The 24,324-nt window shown below is 43.3% G+C and overlaps 1 pseudogene; it reads right to left on the bottom strand.

Moving 5' to 3' along the window:
* Positions 1-3,022: 3,022 nt before the first annotated feature.
* Positions 3,023-3,140, bottom strand: LOC124723649 (annotated as a pseudogene).
* Between the last annotated feature and the right edge of the window lie 21,184 nt (positions 3,141-24,324).

Raw genomic sequence — 24,324 nt, 5'->3', positions numbered from 1 at the left:
AGATGAAGACGGCGGCAGTGAGAACCCACACACCCGATGACGCAATAAACTCTCGGAAGGAAGACTAGATAACACACAGAAGGAAGCCTCGGCTACACAAGCAAATTACACGGACGAACAAGTATGGACGGAAAGCATAGGGGATTCGTCCGTAACGGTCTATGCAATACAGAAACCAGTAACAAGTGAACAATAACTAGATAGTACCCTATCCGTTGGTGGCGATGGTCGCCAAATTATATGTATCACGATATATAAATCAGCTGTCTCGTATGTAAGTTTGAGAAGATATATGCTGGAGATTTGCAAGTGGGTGAATTAAATGAAGTTCTGACGTAAATTAGATGTCCAAAAACATAGGTGTAAGCATTATTTTAGTCTATCTAAACATCCGATATGTGACTATGGATACAGAAGAAGAAAAAAATCGTCAAAGGATAGTTTTCTTAAGCAATGGGCACTCAGATCATGAAATTAAATGGGCTTTGAACTCAAAATCAAGAAAACCTGAAGCTGAGACTGAGACTGAGGAATAGAAGACACAAATGGCTTAGCTAGCTTTTGCTGATCCAAGGAACATCAGCGACAAACCCAAGTAAAACAGCCAAGAAAATTCACTGTCGTCAAGCACAAGCTTGAATATAATCATAAAACTGAATACGATGATACGAGTATCGTGGTGCAACATTCACTTTCTGGTTGGGGTAGGGGCAGCTAGTACACACAACAGAAAATCTCACTGTACCTGAAAAAGACGGCTGGGTAGATCCTCGAAATACTGTGCATAAACTTGAAACAGCTCGTCAGAAAATCTGGCTATACATCATTAGCCAATAGCGCGGAGGGTACCTGAGATATTCACATTTTTATCGACACCTACATGATTACACCGCAGTTCACACTTAAGTGATTGCAGACCGTTCATCGAAATGTGTTCAAGTCGTTTCTCTACAGATCCACCCTCGAACAAGTAGCGGGAAAAACGAACATTTCATCTTTCATTCGAACTCTGATTTCTCTTATTTTAATACAATGGATGTGAGAGCCAAAAAATTATTTTCGCCTTTGGATTTTGACTGAAATTTCGTGAGAAGATCCGGCTGCAAAGAGAACACACATTTCTTTTAAAGATTGCCACTCATCTTGCGTTATCATATTCGTGGAAGTCGCTCTCGTATATCACGATAATACCAAATTAGCTGCTATCCTTTGAACTTGAAGATATCAAGTCATCTTGCTCTTCATGTGTCCCAGTAACCCTGCCATTCTTGTAGGAACCATGCTAAAATTGTTCTTAATTTGCCGTAGATTGTTTTATGATTTCCTTCGCTCGTTTCTTCTTCCAGTACCCTGCACCTCGTTTCAGACAGAAGGGGTGGTGGTGTAAAGCAACAGGTTACCGGATTTACGCCAGTATCAGGGATTAAATTCCAAACGACTTGTAAAGCGTATGTACGAGACAATGTTGATGGCGATCCGTCTGCAGGATGCGGACATTAAGCTCGGCGGCCCAGTTTGTGGTACCTGAGAGAAGTTGGCTATGTGCCGGCACCAGGTTTCATCCTCTCCTTTCTCTCATCATCATCCTACACATACATGACACCACACTTCCACACCCATTACAGTCATCTAAACTGATCAGTTACACATAAACGACACACATCGCTCAGACTTCGTGAAGGGCAGAAAACAAGTTTAACAATTCAGTTGGCTGAAGATGCCCTTCGGGATTTCCAAGTCAATAATGGCATACGACTATACTTTACTTCGGGACCCGCAGGTAAATTGGCTTGAGATCCACAATTACCTGATCAGCAAGGGAGTCTACAGTAGCAAAGGCAACTGGACGTGGTTGTAATGCGTCGTCCTTAACGCCTTGTACACAAGAGACTCATCAATGCTTACGACTGCATACCGGTGGTCCATGAGTTTGTGATGAAAACGAACATTATGAAATAATATGGACTTTTTCATTTCCCTTACATGCCGTACAGAATAGATGGTTCAAATGGCTCTGAGCACTATGGGACTTAACATCTGTGGTCATCAGTCCCCTATAACTGAGAACTACTTAAACCTAACTAACCTAATGACATCACACACATCCATGCCCGAAGCAGGATTCGAACCTGCGACCGTAGCAGTCGCGCGGTTCCGGACTGCGCGCCTAGAACCGCTAGACAACCGCGGCCGGCTACAGAATAGATAATATTGCATACAATTTCTATACTTTTGGTAGTAATGGAGTAAAGGGGACAGACTTGCGTTTCGCCTCCATTGATGATGTAGTGGTAAAGGCATCTCAGGCAGATAGGACGAATGTTATTTTTTATGAGAAGTCTTCCACCATTCAGTGTCTATGGAAGCCCACTGAATCGTGACAACAGCGACACCGCTTCCATGGAAGCGAACTTTGTCAGAGTGAAAATTTCTGCCGTCACCATATGCCAAATGATAAACCCTAGAACTGGCCTCTACCCTCGAAGGGTACACGATCCTGAGAACTACCTGGCTATAGTGCCGATGGCGAAGGTATGATATTTCTTTATCAACGCATCATACTTCTCGCTGAGGAGATCTAGGCGCTACTTCGAGCAATCCTACTCGACCCAGCACTGCACGTCTCCACATCTCTCAACTGGAAATAAGTCCTACAGGAGGCGTTCGGAGTTCACCAGCCCAGCCTGGATGGGATCGACTGTTCACACTACCGGTCGTCCAGACGTTCCAGCCCACTCTGTGTGTGTGAGGCCATGCTGCAGTACCTTCAACAGATCCCGGAAGCCTTTATGTTTAAAATTAAACTAAACTAAACTACTCCCACACAGGCCATGAAGGCCCAAAGGTAGCGACCGGCCGCCTTGTCATCGTCAGCCCACAGGCGCTACTCGATGCGGATGTGGAGGGGCATGTGATCAGCACACCGCTCTACCGGCAGCATGTCAGTTTCCGAGACCGGAGCCGCTACTTCTCAATCAAGTAGCTCCTCAGTTCGTCTCGCAAGGGCTGAGTGCATCCCGCTTGCCAACAGCGCTCAGCAGACCGGATGGTCACCCATCCAAGTGCTAGCCTAGCCCGACAGCGCTTAACTTCGGTGATCCGACGGGAACCGGTGATACCACCGCGGCAAGGCCGTTGGCAGCCTTTATATTTACTTTCTTGAAGTAACTGACTAAATTTAGTGTTCTTGGCCATCATTTCTTACAGAGATACTCAATTCTTATAAAACTGTAAAATACTTCGGATGACTACACGACGTAGCTTCGTTATATACACTCACTCCTGATGTATTCATTAAGAAAAATCCTGTAAGTTCAGCTGAAATATTTCATTTCTCAAGTTATATCCGCCTGTTGCTACATCGATGGCTACAAAGATGCTGTTGCTGATGCATGCATCATATGAGATTTCTCCCAACCAAACGGAAGTATTCACAAACAGGTAATTAGAAGGTGTCGCTTATTGCTCGTTGCTGGGGAAATGATGTGATAACCTGAGTGTTTCTCGTTTCCGAGTAGTAGAAACAGCAACACCAAGCAGGAATTTACCCAGCAGCGCGATAGCCTTCGTACCAGATTTAAGTGATCTGTGATTGAAGGTTTCAAACCTTGAAGTAGATGCGAGGTAGTCCTGGAGTTCGCATAATATTAGACAAACACACTCAACAAAAAACGACTTACCACCAGTGGACATCACGGGAATAACGTCTCTCGTTCCCTGTAGTCCTGAGGGCGCTCTCGATTTAGCGACGAAGAGAGTCTATAAATTTCTTCAGGTGTGTCATATCTAGCTGTAGTCTTTCTTTCATGATTAGACAACAAATAGCTAAAAACTGTGGGGATGTGGACTGCCAAGTTTCATTCACTGTTCCAAATACTTCCAGACATTTTCAATACGGTTATTAATAGGTACTGGTGAAGTGCGCATGTGTGACTGAGTGTTCGTCACACCAGGTACGTCATATTTCGGAGTGACTGCTCCTCAGTTTCCTTCCGACCTCAAAAAGTGGTTCTCTTTCCAATTGCTGAGAAAGGCAGTGGTCCATTTCGGCCTTCTTGGACACGGGGAGCAAACAATGTTTTAGAACCTAGGAGGTTTTTCTGTACTGCCTTGACTCGAAATGAAGCCCGAGTGGACGTCTTTCGTATCAAGGCGCTTCTTTACAGATGAGATGTTGCCGCCCAGAATGTTGGACAATCTGACATGTTGGAGAATATCCTCAGACATGACGTCAGTCTTGCTTGAGGAGGGTGGAGATAAGCTGTTGACAACGACACCGATGTTCGGACATGGTATGGAGCACAGATGGTGTTTCCTTGGGCACGATATATCGTCTGCGTGATCTCACCACCGTACCATGTAACTTACCGCGTGTCAATGGAAGTACTTTGGCCTTAATGTATTGTCTTTCCCTGTGCGTTTCGGGTGGTGGGGGAGGTTACTCATTGTGTTCCCCTGTCACAGTGTAGCAAATAACTTTAGAAGACGAACCGTTTCTGTGCTTAATGGACGGCCATGTGTTCCACTTTCAACAACGGTTGCGGGACGAAACAACGATAGTAATCTAAGACACTTACCACATTTTTACAAAAATGGCTGGTTCAAATGGCTCTGAGCACTATGGGACTCAACTGCTGAGGTCATTAGTCCCCTAGAACTTAGAACTAGTTAAACCTAAGGACAACACAAACATCCATGCCCGAGGCAGGATTCGAAACTGCGACCGTAGCGGTCTTGCGGTTCCAGACTGCAGCGCCTTTAACCGCACGGCCACTTCGGCCGGCACATTTTTACACTTGTAATTAATGTGGCAACGGGTCGTGAATTAAAATCGACACTAAACACGATGCTTTCACGTCAAATATTACATACTCAATCGTTCCACTGATCGTCCTCATCATAATGCTCTCTGACGACAATCATCATTGGGCTCTGTTAGCTGTAGACTCGGGGAGATGGAACACATTGTTTCACACGTTTGTTCCGGTAACGCGGATGCGATACACATCTGGGCATGATTTGTCATTCACACTATTATTTACCAGGTGTCCTCTGCACGTCTTGGGACCGTGTGGGGGTTATGTGGAAGTATCGTGTAAGGGCTAGCAACTGAACAATGACGACGCACGCGTATGTTAGTAATATGACGCACTCTTATTACAGCTTTACTCTGAAGCTTGAGTTGACTGTAGTTCAGATCAGAAGGAAAGGTTCTGGAGCACAGCAAAGCATGATACTTGTGAAAATACGCTTTTAAATCAAGAATGTATTTCATACGAACTGCAGTCTCGAAGAACCCAAGACGATTGTGTTTGCCGTGAAAGTATTCATCAGATTGTCTGCATTTAACAGAGACATGAAATTTCCACAAAAGGAAGGTCATTTTCACGGCATGCGGGCGTCGTGCAACGTCTGTCGCCGTTCCTGGCTGATACCTGTAGTCTTATCACATGCGGCCGCGGACCTTCCGCTCTAATACTCTTTCACTACGCATATTTCTATTGCAGCTTGCTGCAGTCGGCATGGATTCGAGAATATAAATCTCCTTTAACGTGAGGATGTTCGGGGATAGAGTTTTAAATGATGTGTTATCTACATCGCAGCTTCCTTAAAGGAAAGTAGAATGATATACCCATCTGGAACGTCAGTAGCTGCGTCATTGCGCAAATAGCCGACCCGCTCTTTGGACTACTAGCTTTATGTTACTCAACAACAGATGGCGTACGGTTGAAAAGTGTGCTTCACAAGCTCTTCTTTAAGTGGAGTTAATACTAATTTACTTTCTATCAAAGTGAAACACTAATCCTGTTGTGTGGACTCACATCCGCTCTTTGTTTTATTGCTGGTTTATCCGTGATTTGACATATGAAGCAAAGGAAGATGTAGCAGACTATTAGTAAAGAAATATGGTGTGTTGTGGACGAAGATGCAACTTTGAATTCCATCGCCCAATTCGTTGTACAGCAACTGAAAATTTATTCTTAGCGATATAATTATGGGAATCTACACCTGCATGATTACTTTGCAGTTTCGGACTTACGTGTTTGGCAGAGGGTTAATGCATCCACTGTAAGACACATGCGAAAAAAAAATATCCACATAGTTCTGCGAGAGCTCTAATTTCTCTTATTTTATTACGATCGGCATTATTAAGTATGTAGGTGAGAGACAGAAAAATATTTCCACTTTCGAGGGAGAAAATGAAAATTGCGCCTGAAATGCCACGACAAGATTTGGCGGCTGCGAGAAACTTGTATCTACTCGAACTCGTTTGTTTTATATGTGACACTCACTCGCTATTTCGTCATAATGTTGCAAGGGTTTTGCTAGTAACACACCGTCTTCCTTTTATTTTTCCGACGGCAATTTCAGTAGAGTGGTTCCAATTTTAGTTGCTGGCGGGTGTAGTTCCTAGGTACTTATACCAATCGACTGTCTTCAAATTTAGCGTTAATCGAAATTTAAGAGAATTTTTTATGCTTATGTCGAGGTACTCACACTTTTCGTTGTTCAGGGTCAATTGCCACTTCTTACGTTATGCATATATCTTGTCTTAATCACATTGTATCTATAGATTTATGGACGAAGAACTGTATTACACGGTCATATTACTGTGGATTTGTTCGAAATCAATTCTTTCTCTCTCTATCATTTTGTTTATAGTTTTTTGTTTATTATCAGGTTTACTACCCGCACCATGGACAACGATTGTGTTTTACTACGTTTCACTGGAGACCTGATCTGTGTCTCCCTGGCCGACAAGCATGATGACCTACATGGCTTGACACCTGTTTCAGTATCACTGTCATTTGTGAAGCACATATCGTCGTCATTCCACCGCTCATCTACACTCTACGCACAGGCGAGCGTATACGAACCACACATTTCACTGACTCTTCTTGCAGAAACACAAATATTTCTTCTGCCACTTCTATCTCACTCTGCAAAATTCCTTGGGTTCCTTTCTGATGAAATGCCAGCTTCAGCAACTGTTGCACGTGTAATGCTATGATTGCAGATTTAATTCACAGAGATGACGGGTACATGGCGTCCGCTCGTTAGCTTCAAGTGACAATACACAGAGGTTAGAAAAAAATGGCATATGAAAGCATTAACATAATAGCAGATGCGAGTCTAGTCCGCACATTGTTGGTGCTTGTAGGTAGCCGTAGCGTTTCGTGTTTCAAGAGGCAACATACCGCAGATCTGTACTGCATACACGAAAAATGGGAAAAAAGTCGTCTGCTGAATCACAACGCCGACGAAAGAGTGTGTTGAGTGGTGCTGACATACGGTCATTGGAGGGGATCGTGACATCTGCAAAAGTCACTGCAGGACTGAATGCAGGACGCGAATCCTGACAGAACCAAAACAACACGAAGGCAGCTCAATAAAATGGGAAAGGCAGGACGATCGGGAACTGCAAAACCAAATACATGTGATGCCAGTTCCCATAACAGGGAAATGTGTTGCCGAAACAAGAATACCCAGACTTAGGAGAAATGGCCGAGTTTCCATCCCAAGAATGAAACATGGTGAGGGTTCGGTAAAGGTTTGGGCAACAATATCATGTGTAACTGGGTTTCCTCTTTTGATGCTAGTCAGTTGTCAGGATGAGCATTACTGCAAAGGGCATTTGATTCTAAAGCATTATGTCAGGGTGAAAAACACCAAATAAATTACTTTTTCTCTCTTAACAACATGTGGGCAGGTTGGGTTCTTCCTTGGCTCGGGCATGAGGTAGAATGAAACAGCATTTTTACATAAGATTACTTTTATTGAAAGTTTTGTACAATGGTTTCCTTACTGGATTATTCTGGCTGGGAGAGCGGCAGCTGTGTCGTTTGCGAAGCCATCTGCTGGGGCAGCGGCGGCGTGTGATTACGCCTGGCGGTGTGTATCTCGTGTCGCCGTTTCGCCCAGTTGACTGGAGACGCAGATCGTACGGTGGCCCGTTTCATTATTGAGAACGAAGTCGTGAAACGGATGGTGACACCTTAGATGTGGCGTCCCAGTGTTTCTCTTCTCTAAGCGGCCGCGTGTATTGTGCGTCGGCCAGCGGAGCGGCGCGGCGGGGGAAGGCCAGTGTACCGGACTCGAACAACGACTCCGTCCTGCCAGTCTTCGGCTGTTCTATCTTGATCACCAGCTCATAGGTGACTGCTGATGTGAGGCCGTCTCCTTCTCGTCCTCACAAGTCACCCGGGTACAAAAAATCAGTCTTCAAATACCTTCAAACTTCTGGCGGCGAGGCTGCTGCTTGCTATTCCATTACAGCGGTGGACTTGGTGCTTCTGTGTACGATGTAGTCTCTTCCTGCATGGCGGTCTTCAGCACCGACTGCACTGTACTGGAACTGTAAACTACTCTCGGCCCCACTAAGTCTCGCGTATTTATTTACTTCAGTTCACTGGAGGTGAACGACTTCACGATCATTGCCTCTTCTGTCACGTTGAAACTTTTCGAAGAATCTTCTTAACGTCGGTCATTGGCTCTTAGAATGTAGGCGAGGGCCTTTGATCACATGTGACAATTGAGAAACACGTGAGCCGGTCGGGCGATGCCCTGACGGCTGAATCGACAGCTTCCGCTTATGTGGAGAGGGCGATGGCCTCTTCTGTCACGTTGAAAAGCTACTGAACGTGCTGACTTGCAATCGCCGGTCTTTGCCAGTGCAGCCCTGCCCGCTGTTTGCCAGTGTGTAATTCTTCTAAACTAAACTAAGTTTTTCATTTATTTTCTAATTTATACTTCACTTCACATTGATTTCACTAATTTATTTACCTATCTTAAGTACCACTCAACACATGGTATCCTGTGGACCACATGGTTACCCTGTAAGGTCGCATTACTGGCAAGGTTTATTTGTCCACTTCGATTATTCAGGTCCCTTCCACAATAGAATGTTGTGTGAGCGTCTGGCCGCTACTGTCACCAGATCACAATATTATTGAGCCTTTGGAGAGAAGGCTGCGTGATCGTTATCCATATCCATCACGGTTATCTGAACTTGCCACTCTTTGCAAAAAAAAATCTCTTTTGCAAAAAGAATAGTATGATGTCTCCTTGAAAACCGAACAGGTCCTGTATTTATCCAACCTGAGATAACTGGTGGTAAGTCTTTTGTGTGCCAACGGATTTCCTACACCGTATTAGGCAAGTTAGGTGTTGTGTGTTTGGTATTTCCATATTTTTGTCCATCCCCCGTATGTTCGTGGACTTTGTGTAAAAATAAAGGATATAATGTAATTTGTCGAAACAAAATTGCGCAATGTCCAACCTAGAGGTATGGGCGATACTTCCAGCAACTTGGTTGGAGAAAGACAAGAACAAAATCGAAATTTACATTCATGATGGTAATCTGGAATCCGTTTGAGATCATACCCGTTGAAGTAAACCAGTATAGACGGATGTGATATAAGTGATAGGAATCCTCCCAATATCGTGTTTGACCTCCTTTTGCCCAGTGTAGTACAGCAGCTTGACGTGACATGGACTGAACATGTCGATGGAAGTCCCCAGCAGAAATATTGAACCATGCTGCCACTATATCCGTCCATAATTGCAAAAGTGATGCCGATGCATGGTGTTGGGTACGAACGGCCCTCTCGATTACGCCACATGAATGTTTGACGGGATCCATGTCGGGAGATCTGGGTGACCAAATCATTCGATCGAATTTTCCAGAATATTCTTCAAATCAGTCACGTGAGATTGTGTCGCAATCACATCGTTATTTAGAAACATGAAGTCCATGAAAGCAAATGGTCTCCAAGTAAATAGACGAACATAACCATTTCCAGTCAATCATAGGATCAGCCGGACCAGAGGGCGGAGTCTATTCTGTGTAAACACAGCTTACACCATTATGAAGCTACACCAGCTTGCACAGTGACTTGTCGATAACTTGGTTCCATGGCTTCGTGGGGCGTGCGCCACACTCGAACCCTACCATCAACTCTTACCAGCTGAAACCGGGACTCATCCGACCAGGCCACAGTTTTACAGTTGAAACTGATAGCTCACGAGCCCAAGAAAGACCCTGCAGGCGATGTCGTGCTGTTAGCAAAGGCACTCACGTCGGTCGTCTGTTGGCATAGCACATTAACTCCGTACTGTCCTGACAGATACCTTCGTAATACGTCCCACATTGATTTCTGCAGTTATTTCACGCAGTGTTGGTTGTCTGTTAGCACTGAGAACTCTACGCAAATAACGCTGCTCTCGATTGTGAAGTGAAGGTTGTCGGCCACTGTGTTGTCGGTAGTGAGTGGTAATGCCTGAAATTTGGTATTCTTGGCGCACTCTTGACACTTTATATGTCGGAATATTGAGTTCCCTAACGATTTCCGAAATGGAAAATCCCATTCGTCTACCTCCGACTACGATTCCGCGTTCAGAGTCTGGTAATTACTGTCTTGCGGTCATAACCACGTCGGACACCTTTTACGATGAATCAATTAAGTACAAAGGACAGTCCCGCCGATGCACTGCTCTTTTGTACCTTGTGTGCGCGATACTACCACCATCTGTATATGTGCATATCGCTAACCCACCACTTTTGCCACCTCAGTGTAAAACTCTACTGGCAAACTTTTATGTTTATGGGGATCAATGGAAATAGATAGCATATATTTCAAATATGCTATTTTAAAGTTTTTGTAAGTGATAAGATGTTACCAACGGAGGTATGTAGGCCCGTTTCATGTGTTAACTGACCGGCCGGAGTGGTTCGGCGGTTCTAGGCGCTACAGTCTGGAACCGCGCGATCGCTACGGTCGGAGGTTCGAATCCTGCCTCGGGCATGGATGTGTGTGATGTCTGTAGGTTAGTTAGGTTTAAGTAGTTCTAAGTACTAGGGCACTGAAGACCTCTGAGGTTAAGTCCCATAGTGCTCAGAGCTATTTGAACCATATATTAACTCAAAACGTCCATCTGTTAGGTTGTTTTCCATCCTTTGCAAAGTATGTCGGTAGAATATATAGCTAATGCCTCAAGGTTTCTTAAATTCACATAAGTGGTTTATGATATCCTATTACTTAATTATAATTCTGTGGATTAGAATTTCGTATAGGCTACAGGTTGCCCCAGGAGGAATCGTCAGAAATCCGGTATATGACAGGAACGATCACTTGATGCAAAATTCCTTTTAAACGTACCCTCTAAAATTCATACCAGTATCGAGGATGAAAAACTGCACATAGCTTTTAAGGTATGCATTTCAGAATCCGTGATTACTAGACTTTTTGCCTTGTATGATCACTCTTCTCTAGTTCCTGAGAATTGGCCATTCCTTCTGGGACGTCCTGTATTCTCTTGATAAGAGAGTAAAGTTTGTTTATCAGATTCGACCAGAAGGGCTGTATTTATAATGTCAAATCAACATGTACTTGCACTCGTTGGATGGAAACCTTTGTGTAAAAGGGAAAGTCATCGTCACCATCTGCGGGTTGTATTTGAACGTACGAAATCCGTTCTGATATGAGTGTGTCACCGTTCCTGGTTGATTCCTGTTCTCTTATCGCAGACAGCACCGGACCTTCCGGCAACCATGATTCTCTTCAGAAATATTTATAGTTCTGTACGGAGTGTTCGATCTGCATGTGAGAACACATTTTATCCAACAAAATCCTGAGTTTACTCACTGAAACAATATATTGATCACAGGGGCTCTGTGCAAAAATTTAAGTGATAATGCTGTGTCATTCTTCATTACGTTGATCAGAGGAAAAAAGTAGGGGTTAGACGCCATGAACTAATAAACTTAAACGGTCTCATAATAGATGGCCTTGCATGTGATTCGATCAACAGAAGAATCGACGAATAATGGTGACACTATCCACCGTTCTGTAAATGAAAGTATAAATTCTGAAGTTAGGCTACAGAATGCCGAATAGTGGGCAGTAATTATATACTGTGCTATTGATCCACTCGTAATTGTGAGTGAATTTCACTAGAATTCTGCGCACAGCATTCTATGTATGTGACATCTGTCACTCCACAAATAAATACGTCAATAGTACGCATTTTTTCCGTAAGAGAGCGCTACAGCTTGCGCATCAACTACACTCCACGAATACGACTCCGTCTACATCTTCCGTGAGGATACCCAGATGACATTTATTTATTTTCTGTCACTTAAATTTGACCTGACGTCTAGCGGCTAGGACATTTTGTGTTTTCACAATATTAATTTGCACAAAATCTTGGAGTTAAGATAATTTGGTTTCTAGTGTTCGTAGAGAGTTGCAATTTTATGTACCTCTTAAGTTAAAACTAACAGTAATCAGGAATTATTAGAAATAACAATTAATGTATTAAGAAGAAAAAATAGGAAATGGTTTATGTTTATAGACTGCCATCACTGGTGCCGTGTAGAAGAGTGTACCTCTTAAAGTCACTGAGCGTAGCGGTCTTGAGCTGTTATCACCTGATCTACTACTACCTGCCATCCGAGGCCTAGCTCATCAGCAATTTTCTGAGCCACTCACTCGAATATACATTATGTTTTATTTATCATCTACGCCACAGGATAGAGGATGCTGACATTACGTCTATATCTATCTTACACTCCAATATTGCTGCCTAATGAACACTTCTCTCGTTATCCTCCTGTGACTATCACCAGACACATACAATTAAAACCTTATTTGAAGTTTTACTTTTCCAAGTTAGTTAAGATTCCCCATGTGTGTTTTCTGCGCTCTGGATAATGCAGAAGTAGTACTGTTTCACGTCTAAGATACAGTTTTCACAAGCCATAGAATTATCAATTCTAGTATACTATGTAGCCAGTTTAAGTACATTACTCGTTAATACACACTACCTGATCAAGAGCATCCGTACACTCCTTTTTAATGCGGAATTGATCAGTAGATGTTCCGAGGGGCGGTTCCCCCAATTTAAAGGACTGTGTAGGGTACTGTGTTGTCAGTACCGAAGCAGGAACAGGAGAATGTGTCGGTCAGGAGAGCTCAGTAACTTCGAATGTGGGCTATTCGTTAGATATTACCTGAGTAACATACCCGTTAGGGACATTTATACCCTCCTAAGGCTGCCAAAGTTGACTGTTGGTGATCTGATTGTAAAGTGTAAATGTGGAGTAACAATCACAGCCAAACTAAGACCTGGCAGATATCATGTACAAACGGCAAGAGACTATCGAGCGTTGCGAAAGATGGATGTAAAAAAATCACATGGTATCAGCAGAAGGAATCACGCGTGAGTTCCAAAGTATGTAAGCAGCTAAGAAGAATGGATTACAATGGTCCACTATCTCCTCAAAAGCCACATTTTTAAGTAGTCATCGCTAAATGACGCTTGAGGTGATGTATAAAGCGATGTCAGTGGACAGTGGTTAACTGGAAACGAGTCGCTTGGAGTGATGTATCACACTATACCATGTTGCAGTCCTGTGGCAGGATTTGGGTTTGGATAACAGCTGGAGGATGTGACACTGTATCATGTGTAGTGCCAGCAGTGAATTATGGAGGAGGCTGTGATACTGTATGGACGTATTTATCGAGTTTATTGTGTGTTCCCCTTATTGCTCTTAAGATAACTCTAAATGCAGAACTGTATGAGCATATTTTACCGCATTTTTATTTTCTTACAGTAGAGTAACAGTTCGACGGCAATAATTTTTTGTGTCAGAATGATAATGCACACTGTGATAAAACAGCATCTGCAAATCAATCGACAGTGGATAATAACATTCCTGAAATGGACAAGTAGACCCAGATTCATAATCTGAAGACAAAGGGAAATCTTCGAGATGAGTTATAACGTCGACTTCACTCCATACGCCGGAGACCTCTATACTACCTACAATGATTTAGGTTCTTGAGGAGAAATGAGCTGACAATGACGGTGTCCCCAGCGGAGTTCAAGCCACCGTAAGAGCAAAGCGTAGGCACTCCCCATATTAATTCTAGATATAGTTGTAAAGATACTTTTGAACTCTATTCCACATCAGTTCGACTTCGTCTGTGTCGCTATCGCCAACATTACTACTGTCACTGCACATGGTTGACTGGAAACAAATGACTTGGAGTGACGAGTCATGCTATACCATGTGGGAAGCTGATGGAAGGTATTCGGTTCGGTGAATGCCTGAAGGACGTTACATGGCACCATGTGTAACATGGACAGTGGAGTATTGCCTGCAGAGGCACTCGTCACCTTGTTCGTTGCCGCATGTACCCTCATCGCTGCAAGTAGTCTTTATGTAAGACTCTAGGTATTCTCCCTGCACTGTCTGTAAGCTTCCTATTGTTCTACATATCGATAGTCCGCAGTTTGAAGAAGTTTGGCGCTTCATCTTCAGACGTTACCACGAAAGAAGCGTAATAGATATCTCAGTCGCTCTGAAGGCATGCAGCGGGATGTGAAGGTGAAAGGTTTATTTGAGAGGTAAAAAGCAATTATTTGGTGGTACGCGCAGTTGTGTGTGGAGTAATAGTGCAAACTATACGTTCAGTGCACAAGTTATGCAATTCAGCTTCTATTTCACGGAACTAGGAACAATGTGATTATGCTCAATAGAAAGCGGCCAGAAGATGAGCGGTTTGGCTCTCAAAGTGAATCAGATTTATTTTCACTTTCCGTTCAAGAAGTTCCGAGGCTGATTTTGTTACTGGTGTATAAGCAGTCCTGACGAGCGGCTGAGAGACGTACAACCCATGGAACCTAAGGCCCTGCCGGTTTCGGTTGTGCCAAGATATTCAATTGGCAAATATCACACTGCAATTGTAAAATAAATTCTATATCATGTAATGAATAAAAGAACATAGTTCCAGCACCACTATAGGCAATATGCTCTTCCTTTACACTTCATTTCTTGACTTATATTTTTCGTACAGGCCAAATACATTCAATTAAGTTTAATTTCATGTTTAGTGTTGAATGCACAATATTGTGTGGAGTCGAAAATGCGCTTCCTTTAAATTTTGTTGAAATCCTACCAAAACATTTCTCCAACAAATGCAAACGGCAACAGCTGTTAAATGCCGTAAGAATTTGTTAGGATGTGCAATAATATTAAATGATAAGGCACTTCCAATTCCATCAGAAGACGGTTTTACACGAAATATAGTGTTAAAATTTTGCATTCAAGAGTAAATTAAAAATAAAATATGTCTAGTTCTATATAGTTGTCCTGGAAGAATAGTAAAAGTGATGAAATGGTATGCTTTGAAAGAGGTACTATGGGTATGCTGATGCACAGTGGTAAATGGGTAATGTTCTTTTATTCGTCCATAGAAGAGCCAACTTACATGGGCTCTCTCGTGTTACTTCATGTGACATTACGTCTTGGTGAAAGAAGGTTGCCCTTCAGAGGCTCATCTCAGAAATTTACAGATCAAAATAATGGAAAATTCCTCGGAATACTGGAGCTCTGAAGCCACTATCATCCATTTATTTCAAAACATATTACCAATGTCTGAGACGGACAGGAACCTCGAAAGCACTGACAAGTGTGCTATCTGTCAAATGAATGTGAGAATGCAGCAAGTCTCACTGTCTATGGGAGCACGTGTCCAGGTGTTATTCCTTCCTCAGGGCAGGCCAGAGTGCGCCGAATCCTCCTGTTGTGATTTTTGAACGGCGTATTTGTATTTATAATTGCCGGCTTTCTCCGCGTGTGCCAATGACGAAATATTATCGGGTGAACAGCCGAGTGGTAGCGTCGTCTCGTCGCAAACTTTCGATCAGTTCGGTATCCAACATCTTCACCCGAACAGTCGGGATGCTGTGTTCCACCTATCTATATAGTCGCTCGCCCTGTGTCCACTTCTGCAGTGGGCTGAACCACGCTCCTCCGGAAGGGGATGCCGCGTCAGTGGTGGGGGAACGCGGCGCTACAGGCGGTGGGGTCGCGGCTTGGTCCCGCACGGGCCTCGAGTCCTGGTTGCTGCCCAGTCTGCCTGCGGACGCCGCCGCCTTCAGAACGGAGTGTTATTCTCTCCATTGGGGAATGCCACGCTGGGTTAAGCTAAAACACGTTATCACGCTTTACTAGATTGAGGTGCAACTTCTTTCCACTGTCTCTTTGACAACCGATTCCCAGAAACAGTTGGTGCTGCATAAGTACTTCGTCTTTCTCAAATTCGAAGGTGCGTCCTTCGTTGATGCTATAGTCTACTACCACGGACTCGTCTGTCTGCCCTAGACGTACGTTCATGATGTTGTGTGAGACACATTGCTGTACGGCGCTGTAACATACATTTCTGTATCTGCCTGATGTGCCACAACCCACATTCATACTGCAGACCTATATGATCTTTGGTCGAGTCAAGTATGTCCTCAGCTTCCTGTGTTGCACGGAAGACTGTCGTTATTCGGTGTTGTCTTAATATACTTGCGGTCTTGGCTCTTGGCAGGCCAGCGGAAAGCCACACGTTTTACTTCGTCTTCTTCTGGTTTGTCCTCCCACATTTTATCTGTTTGTAAGGCATGTCGTATTTGTGTCTCTTTGTACCTGTTTTTATGGAATGTTTCCGGCCGATGGAGTAACTTCTGCGGCAAGCTCTTTCTGTTGCTGATAGACATGACTCCATGCGGCCACTCTACAAAAGAGTCACCTACGTACCGATGCACGGGATAGCCTCGCGGCCTAGGGCTCCTTGTCAAGGTTCACGCCTCTCCCTCCGTCGGAGGTTCGAGATCTCCCTCAGGCATGGGTATGTGAGTTGGCCAAGGCATAAGTTAGTTTAAGTTAGATTAAATAGTGTGTAAGTTTAGGGACCGATGACCCTAGCAGTTTGGGCCCATAGGATCTTATCACAAATTTCCAAATCTAAGTACCTTTAGAGCACCTTTGGTTTAAGGTGCACAGTTTTCGGTGCTACATCTTAAAAGTGCTCTATGTAAAAAAAAGTTGGCGATACCTCGAAATAAGGGATATTCCATGGAAACACCATCTATTTGCTCATAGACACTATGCTTGAATATGATGAGTACGAAACTCATCGAAACGTTGCGACAAGACACCGCCAACATTGACCGGATCACGCAAGACTATTTCATCAGTGTATTCGTATTATTAACTGAAACTTGTTGCAGAAATCAATTTACGTTTTACCTCTCCCTCTCGTACTACCAAGCCCACATTCTCCTGTAACTCATTCTTTCCTCTACTACCACGTTCCAATCAACCCTGATTATCTCTCCTTTTACATGCAGAATTACCTGTTACATATTCTCATATAACTTCTAGATGTCTTTGTTTTCTGCTTGTTACATATTCTCATATAACTTCTAGATGTCTTCGTTTTCTGCTTGTGACATCTGTGGGTGAAGATGGCTTTTGTTGTTGGCAGTTGTTTTCTATCGATTCGGGTGAGTGCAATCGCATGACTGAACTTTTCGTTGTAACTCATTCCCTGTACTACCGTCCTATTCATTTTCTTCTGGTTTGCGATTGTGCTGTATTCGTCTGACCAAAAACCTTATTTTCTTTCCAGCACACATCACTGACACCTACCGTCTCTAGATTCTGTCTTTGCATTTCCCTTTTCTAATTTTCCAACTTCCCTACCACATTCAGAATTCTGACATTCCACACTCCAACTCCTGAATTATTACTCTTTCGTTGGTTAGCCAGTCTTCCCTCATGGTTACCTCCCGTTTCGAAGTCCCCTATCAGAGAACTGAAAGGGGGTCCATTTTGTAATGTTTTTCCAGTGGAAAGATAATGATGATGACCCGTTTTCAGTTACAGGCTGCATGTCCTGTGATTATTTACTATATCTTTTATGTAGTGGTTCACATTTTCTTCTGCATCCTCATAACGTTGACCATAGCTGATTCTTCTACCTCTTAAGGGAAGTTTCCCACCATCAGGGAAAGAGATTGTACTAAAAGTCTGTTCCCTCCTCCACTATCGTCCACAAGGCCATGATCACAAATGTGCTGTTCATTATATTGGAAGCCATCAACGGATATTGCTGATAATTTTTATTCAGATTTTAAGCAGTGGCCTTAACTGAACCCTCGGTCTAGTCTGTTTGAATTGTTAGTCTTGACCACGGGTGCTGGAACGTAAAAGTAACACAGCAAATCAAGTTATTTAGTTCGTCTGCGAACCGCAAATGGTGTGTCGCTATTCTATTCCGATGCAATATTTCGGCCTCCCTTCATATTTCAATTCCTTTGTCATGCTGTGTTTTTCTCTGTTAATGAGTTGTAATAGTGTGCAGTTGAACTTTTGCCGTTAGTCGAGAAAAGCATCGTTCATTCAAAACAGCTTACTAGTCGAGCTAATGTACTAAAGGGGTTGCGTGCCTGTTTATATATCTCACAGCACATATATTACATCACGCACACTGAGTGCACAGTTTCTCTGGCAATACTGAAATTCTCATTTCATGTTGTCGTAATTTCACGAAGAGCAGCTAAGTAAAGGTAAATCTGCCAACCCTTTAGATCAAAGGCGGGAAAATTTTGCTGCCGGCAGAAGTGGCCTTGCGGTTAAAGGCGCTGCAGTCTGGAACCGCAAGACCGCTACGGCCGCAGGTTCGAATCCTGCCTCGGGCATGGATGTTTGTGATGTCCTTAGGTTAGTTAGGTTTAACTAGTTCTAAGTTCTAGGGGACTAATGGCCTCAGCAGTTGAGTCCCATAGTGCTCAGAGCCATTTGAACCATTTTTTGAAAATTTGCTATGGCAGGCACAGGCGCCCGTGAGTACCCACACTGCTTGCCCATGGGTGCTGTCAGCCAGCAATGCCCTCGACACCTCTATGCCAACAGCTTGCTTTAACAACGATGGCGGGCGTGAGCGCTGTACCCGTGAATGTGGCAAGACGAGCTTCTTTACTTCATGCCGTTAGTGTTGCATGTACATATAGGGAGAAGAAAGAACGCCGCAATTGGCGGTTGGCACGCGATTCCTCATCCCATCTCAAGGCAGAAGTGCATCTAGCCGTACCTAGTCCCGCCAATAGGTTTAACAGAAATGTGATTTAAAAACCGAGCCTCTGGCAATGCTGTAATTGTGTGCAGCGTTGCCAGGGACAGGTAGCACGAACTCTGTGCATCCCGATTCAACCTTCTTTCCCAGCATGAAGGACGATGCAGTTCCATGGCTCGTCGAGTGTTATGTTCATTACGTGGTGGGGAGCGGGTATTACACGGTCCCGTGTGACTTTTATCAGATTATGATTATGGCCCATTTCACATGGAAAAGGATGCAGCGCTATCACTAGCTTTTCGCGTCGTATTTAATCTTCAAGGAGTTGGATGTGTAGATTCCCTTTTATTTTGAATTTTTCATTCCTGTTACATTACTTTTGGTAAAAGTTACAAAATAATGATTATGGCAGGTATTTTACGTGCATAAGTCCATAGGTTCCATTCTCATCAGGTGCCTGATGTTTTTTTCTTGCTTTGTTTTTAAAATATTTATCGCAGTGACTTTGATCATTGTTTTTGTTCAGTTAAAAAAAAGTTGTAAATGTATTGGTGGAAACCGAGAGGTTGGAGAAAAAAAAAGTAGACTGTTTGGACATGAAATATTTAGACGTCTGTTCCATAGTTCTTGTCGTTTATAAGCAGGACATCATGCATGTGTCTACTAACAGCGCAGTGCACACCCATTACTGGTTATGTCAGGTTCACGTAGGGCGGGTCCTCCATGCAGTGCACAAAAGATGAATGCTTCGATATGCTTTTGGTGCTGGGTGCATCCGATAACCAAGCTGTTGCTGTTGCTGCTCGTGCATGTGCTGCACAGTACCTTTAAATGCGCCGTCCCGATAAGAATGTTTTTTGTCCCCTGGAGCAACGCCTTCAGGAAGGCGGAGATCTTCGCTCACAAGTAATGAACAGAGGTCGTCCAGGGACTAGATGGACTCTACAAACAGAGGACACGATTCTTGCAACCGATCACCAGTCACGCCATACTCTATATGATCAAAAGTAACCGGATACCTTCCTGAAAATGACTTCGTGGCGCCCTCCATCGGTAATGATGGAATTCAATATGGTGTTGGCCTACCTTTAGTCTTTATGATCACTTCCACTCTCGCAGGCATACCTTCAATCAGGTGTTGGAAGTTTCTTGGGGAATGGCAGGTCATTCTTCACAGAGCGCTGCACTCAGGTGAGGTATCAATGTCGGTTTTTGACGTCTGGCACGAAGACGGCGTTCCAAAACATTCCAAATGTGTTCTATAAGATTCAGGTGAGTACTCTGTGCAGGCCAGTCCGTTACAGGAATGTTATTGTAGTGTAACCACTCTGCCACAGGCTGTGCATTATGAACAGGTGCTCGATCGTGTTGAAAGATGCAATCGCCAACCCGAATTGCTCTTCAACAGTGGGAAGCAAGAAGGTGCTTAAAACATCAATGTAGGCCTGTGTGTGATAGTGTCACGCAAAACAACATCGGTGCAAGCCCTCTCCATGAGAAACACGACCACACTATAACACCACCGCCTCGGAATTTTACTGTTCTCCACTACACACGCTGGAGTTTGACGTTCACCGGGCATTCGCCATACCCACACCCTGCTACCAGATGGGCACATTCTGTACCGCGATTCGTCACCCTATACGACGTTTTTCCACTGTTTAATCGCCCACTGTTTACTCTCCTTACCCCACGCGAGGCGACGTTTGGCATTTACCGGCGTGATGTGTGGTTTGTGAGCAGCCGCTCGATCATGAAATCCAAGTTTTCTGACCTTCCACCTAACTGTCTTAGTACTTGCAGTGGATCCTGATGCAGTTCGAAATTCCTGTGTGATGGTCTGTATAGATGTCTGCCAGTTATACTCCACGACCCTTTCAACTGTCTGCGGTCTTTGTCAGTCAACAGACGAAGTCGACCTGTATGCTTTTGTGTTGTACATGTCCCTTCCTGTTTCCACTTCACTGTCACATAAGAGACAGTGGACACAGGGATGTTTAGGAGTATGGAAATCTCGCGTAGAGACTTATGACACAAGTGGTACCGAATCACCTGACCACGTTCAGAGTCTGTGTGTTACACGAAGCGCCACATTCTGCTCTCTCACTATGTCTAATGTTTACTGATTTCGCTGATATGGAGTACCTGACAGTTGGTGGCACCACAATGCACTTAATATGAAAAACTTTTGTTTTGGGGGTGTCCGGATACTTTTGATCACACATGTATTACAAGGCAGTTCCACATACTTCGAAGACTTGTTTTTGGAGTGTTGTACAAGGAAGAACAGAATCCATATCATGATACGTTAACTCGACACCAGCAGCCAGAAGACCTCATTCGATGAGTAGAGTTTTGTGAAAGGCTTTTGCACCATGTGGAAGATAACGAACATTTTATAAATAACGATATATGGACAGACGCATCTACCTTCACCCGAGGAAGTCGATGGAGCCAGCTTCCATCGGAAAAGTAGGTAGGCTGACACTGCACCAATCAATCTTCCAGTCTGTTATTAGCCACAGGGAATTCACAGGGGAAACACGATTTTAAAATATCCAGCAACATAACAGCATTTTTACAAATAACTGGCATCAATAAAAAATTCCCTAATATGCCTTAATTTATTATTTATCATAACATCGTCAGCTGGAAGGGCTAAAGTTGTGCTGTTAGTTACCTGCGTACGTGAGGACATGTTTAACTAGTGCCTCGAAGAAATAATGCCAGATAAACTTGCCCAATAACCATTGTAACTTCCGGGACACCATCGCGGGAAGGGAAAAAACTTGTGCCACAAAATACACTTTGCTCAATACATAAGTTTGCAAGACGCGACCCTCATGAAGTAACGAGAGAGAGCGACTCTCGTGTTCAAGGACCACTCCTTGAATCCTATGTGTCTTGGACTTCCAATTTGTTGTACACATCTTCAGCGGACACGATCAATAAAAACACCCAACGACTGCTTCAGCACATGGAATCTCTGCGGTTTCAGATGCCCATAGGTCGTTAACCTGTACTCCTGTAAGCCGACAATATCCACCCAGAACGTCCCTGATCACCAGTATGTCATTATGAGTACGAAGATGTACCATAACGTTATCAGCATTCATTCAGGCGATAAACTTTTCTCCATACAACGACCAGTCATGCAGTCGAGCAGCTATGAACGGCAGTAAGGATTCCAGAAAAAGCACGAATGACAACGTGGATAGGGGACTCTCTTGCAGGACACCTCAACACATTACTATGTGGGAGAAAGACGAAAATTCACAATAGACCACTAAACACCAGTAATTAGAGAAGTCAACATCCGTCTTGTAAATCATTAAAACCGACATCCATCAAATCTTATGACAGAGAATCATGAGTAATTCGGTGAAACACATGATTAAAATCGATAAAAGCAGTGCCAGCAATCGAGATGAGGTCACAACATTCAGCAACGGGAGTCATGGGAGTACGACCCTGGAAACAACTTCAATGACATACGACAATGTCAGCAAGAAAAACCGACAAACGTCTATTTATCGGGCGCTCTATGATTTTGTAATCGAAATGAAGTGGCGTTATCGGTTGGACGTGACCCACGGACAGACGTCCCGTCTTCTTGGAAATTAAACAAGCTTTTCTGGCCTTAAAAGAGGACAGGGTGTATCCCCCTTACGCCACTTCATTCAACTTAGATGTTATCGTATCTGCTATCAGAGGCCAAAAACGAACATAAAATTCTTTTGAAAGACCATCTAAACCCGGAGAGTTGCAGGAAGAAGAGCAGACAAAAATGACATCATGGTGAAAAACTGCCAAAAACTTTCCACGGGGAGCTGGAGGAACAACAATATCAGCAACTATTCCAAAGGTTCTAGTAAGTTTAATCACCAATAACACATTAAAATCGACTTATGTGTTCGTGTAGGGAATTACAAGTATATCAAATGAAAAGCCTTCACTCTGTGTTCCAAAATCTATACTTTATTAATAACATTCTTTAACTGGTGCTAAAGATTGCTGTCCACGTTTTTAAGAACAGTTGACGATTGGGTCGCAGTATCCTAGCTCTGTTTTACTCGTAGCAGTATTTGTGGACATCATATGTGAGCTGTTGTAGCAAATACTTTGGACATACTCTCATCATCTTTATAAACTGGTATATTTACGATCAGATACGCTCAACAAAGGCAAGGAGTGGTGGAACGTTTTCCCTTAGCCAAAATTTCGCTTCTTAAAGAGCAACTGGACTTAAGAATCATTTAATCACCAGCTTCTTTAGAAGTATTTATTTATATAATTATTTAACTCTATGTGATTGGTGCTTTCAGGTCCTCTCTTACATCGGAATAGAGTGTCGCACATACAGTACCTTTTCAAATCATAGTTGTCTAAGAAATAATGATTTCAGTATTACAATTAGTATCAAAATGTGATTCTTCAGTTTCTCCCGGCGTATTTTTTGCTAGAATAGTCCACGGGTATACTGCCGGTTCATAGTACCGGCAGTATACCAGTGGACTGTTCGAGCAGTATCAAAATGGTTTGAATGTCTTAAGTTCTAGTGTGAGTAAGTTACACTGAATATGAACTAATAAAATTAATACAGTATTGCTTATACAACTGCACTAACAGTAATAATAATAATAATAATATCAGTAATAAGATCAGATTGGAATGAAGGATGTGTGTAAAGGGACAATGGTGATCATTATTCTTGTTTTGGTAAATATGTCATTATCTCTCTCCTGAAGCAGGAGATGTTACTCAGATCTCTCACACAATGCGGTAGGTTATTGCAGAGTCGGATTCCTGAAGAACTTCGAGAAAGTGGCTGAACGATGGAGTCTGACAGAAATAATTTTGCTCTGATGGCAGCGGACGTTTCTGCCAAATTGTTCAGACAGGAGCATCAAGGTCGAGGAGAGATATAAGGGACAGTGTTCATTGATAAGACAGTAGAGAAGACAGAGGGTATGGAAATCTCTGCGCTTGTCTGCACGCAGCGTGGATAGCTGTCCATATGATGGTGAAATGTGATCAAAGAGCCGAACATCACAATTATAACGAACACAGGCATTCAGAACCAGTTCCAGTCGTCGTGAGCTTTCCTGAGAAAGAACTTGCAGGATAACTTCGCTTTAACTATTAAATGGAAATATAAAAGTCTGTACAAGTTTCTTTTTCAGATCAAGATGGAAGAGCTTTTCATATTTTTGCAGGACATGAAGAGATGCTGATGCCTTCACGCACATTGCAGTTACATGCTCAGACCAATTTAGATTTTTATCTGTTATTACTCCTAGTCTCCTTGCTGAAGGAGAAAAGATTTTTGTCCCATTAAAAGTTAAAGATTATAGAGATCTCCAATATTCAGGGCCAATGAGCCCAGAATGACCAAGTAGAACCGTTCGAGTTT

Source organism: Schistocerca piceifrons, chromosome X (genome assembly GCF_021461385.2).
Source record: "Schistocerca piceifrons isolate TAMUIC-IGC-003096 chromosome X, iqSchPice1.1, whole genome shotgun sequence".
In the NCBI taxonomy this organism is placed as follows: Eukaryota; Metazoa; Arthropoda; class Insecta; order Orthoptera; family Acrididae; genus Schistocerca; species Schistocerca piceifrons.
The sequence above is the reverse complement of the archived record's forward strand: the minus strand, read 5'-3'. Positions and strand labels throughout refer to the sequence as shown.